The sequence below is a fragment of the Tupaia chinensis genome, unplaced genomic scaffold, assembly GCF_000334495.1.
Source record: "Tupaia chinensis unplaced genomic scaffold, TupChi_1.0 Scaffold000291_1, whole genome shotgun sequence".
Classification (NCBI taxonomy): Eukaryota; Metazoa; Chordata; class Mammalia; order Scandentia; family Tupaiidae; genus Tupaia; species Tupaia belangeri.
Genome location: NW_006159776.1, coordinates 2,003,617 through 2,006,186, shown reverse-complemented (window position 1 = coordinate 2,006,186; position 2,570 = coordinate 2,003,617). Strand labels below are relative to the sequence as shown.

At 35.3% G+C, this 2,570-nt stretch overlaps 1 long non-coding RNA gene across 1 annotated transcript in view; it reads left to right on the top strand.

Moving 5' to 3' along the window:
* Positions 1–1,863, top strand: part of LOC106735081 (uncharacterized) — a 16,683-nt gene extending 14,820 nt beyond the window's left edge. The window contains exon 3 of the long non-coding RNA XR_001370504.1: positions 1,802–1,863. This is a non-coding gene — a long non-coding RNA (uncharacterized LOC106735081). The remainder of the gene's footprint in view (positions 1–1,801) is intronic.
* Positions 1,864–2,570: the final 707 nt, after the last annotated feature.

Below are 2,570 nucleotides of genomic sequence, written 5' to 3'. Positions count from 1 at the left end.
GCTCCTAACCCCCTATTGATTTTCTTTTCTCTCTCTTTTTTTTTTTTTTTTTGGAGAGGTTCTTGCTACAGGGCGCGTGTGCTCGCCAGAAAGACAGAGAGAGACAGAAAGTGAGAAATCACCCCCCAGGGGGGATGGCCACGCCACAATCCCTTCTCCTCCATTCTCCTCTCGGATCTTGGGCATGCATGCACATATGCCTGGCATGAGTTTAAGCCACCAGGTCCAGGATTCAAACCACAGTCGGCTACATGGAATACAGCAACATAGCCATTATGCTAACTGCTGGTCCCAGACAATGCAATCTCTTTTCCTCCACAATTCTCTTGGGATCTTGGGCACGCACATGCGCCTGGCATGAGTTTTAAGTCACCAGGTCCAGGACTTGAACAGAGGTTGACTAAGTGTGAGTCCAGCAACATAGCCATTATGCTGTCTGCTAGTCCCAGGGAGGGTATTTTTAAAGAGAAATGGGCATATTCAGATTTTCTTTCATTAACTGTCAGTTTTAGTAAGTTTTGTTTTGTTTTGTTTTGAGAGACTTTTGCTGTAAGGCACGTGTGCTTGCTGGAGAGACAGTGAAAAACAAAGAAACAGAAAGCGAAAAATTACATCCCAGTGGGGGATGGCAATGCCGCAATCCCTTCTCCTCCATTCTCCTCTCAGGATTTTGGGCATGCACACACATGTGCCCAGCATGCATTTTAAGTCACCAGGTCCAGGACTCGAACCACGGTCAACTACATGAGAGTTTAGTGACTTAACCATTACACCATCTGCTACTCCCTGTTTTAATAAGTTTTATTTCTCAAGAAAATAATTTATTTAATCTAATTTGGCAAATACATTGTATAAAATTGTTCTACAATATTTCATTATACTTTTAATGTTTCTCAGATAAGTATTGGTGTTCTCTTTTAAAAGTGATGTTTTCAATTTGTGTTCTTTTTCTTTTTTCTTTTTTTATTATCATAATCTTGTTTATATTACATTGAATCACATATAACTTTTTATTTTTTTCTGGAGCAATTTAGTTAGGAAGGTATCAACTTTGATGCTTTCTTAAAGAATCAATTTTTCACTTTATTAATTTACTCTATTGTTTGCTTTCTATTTCATTAATTTTCATTTTTCTATATTCTTCTTTCCAATTTCTTTGGACATTAATTACTTCTGTAGAGATCACTGATTTAAACCTTTGTTCTTTTCTAACATTAGCATCTAAAGCTATAAAGGTGTAAATTTCTAAGTATAGCTTTAGCTGCATTTTGCAAATTTTATGTTGCATTTTCATCATCATTCATTGCAAAATATTTTATACCTGCCCTTGTGATTTCTTCGTTAACACATGGACTATTTAATAGTGGGTTGTGAATTTTTAAGTATTTGAAGTTTTTCTGGTGTGAATGCTTCATAATGTGTCAACTAGGCTAGGCTCAACTATATTTCGTAAAATCCTTTTCTTGTATGTTTCTGGTTATGGTGTGCAGTAAGAGAGATTCTCTGGAAGATTAGGAAGATATAAGGGAAGCAAAAGCTATTTCATAGCTCATACAGGGTGCTGATCATCTACTGATTGACTTCATTGACAGGAAGCCAGGGCTGGACCTGCTATTGTTCTATCATCTCCTGGGTCCTTTCACAGCTTCTCTGGCTCAGAGGTCAGATGTGTGTATTTAGTAGTAATAAAAGATTCTAGCTTCTCTAAGATCACTATGTCAATGGCAACAAGAATGGATATAAGTTTTAGTCACATCTTTGTGGGTTTCTAACTTGTGCTTGTGTGTTTCAACCTTCTTAGGACCCTTCCTTCATGACTACCTCCCTGTGGCCTCACTCCAGCATCAGTCACAAAGACAACCGTACAGTGATGATTTAGCTGCTCTCCTGCTGAGGAAATCTGCATGTCATATATGCTAGTGTGTGTAAATGTACATGTAAATATTTTATACACATACACATAGATACACACACAGTTTCTTACTGTTCGAGCCTAATGTAATGACATCTAGATATATCACTGTTAATAATTTAATTCTGTTGTTATCTGAGAAGATGCTAATATGGTTACTTATCCTCTTAAATTTTGTGAGATATTTTTTGGTTTGGCATTTATTTTTGTGAATGTATTATGAAAAGACGCTATATTCATTCAGGTTTTTAGTATTGTGTTTTCTAAACATAAAGTAGGTTAAAGGATTTTATATTTCAGATCATTTATAGCTTTACTGATTTATTTTTGTTTAGTTCTACAAGTTTTCCACAGTATATAATTAAAATCTCCAACTATGAATATAAAATTGTTTCTTTGTTTATTTAATTATGTTAATTTTGCTTTATGTATTTTACATCTTTGTTATTGAATAGAAACTTGTAGATATCCTCATATGCATAAGTCTTCAAAAAGTTTATAAAAAAATGCACATTATGAACATACTAGGCACAGATTTTTAAATTTTCCTGCACTGAAATGAACTTGTGTTTTACTTCCATTCTTCCACAAACTTGAAAAAATTTCCTTATATATTTGGGGACCAGCAGGTGGCATAGTGGTTAAGGCACTGGACACT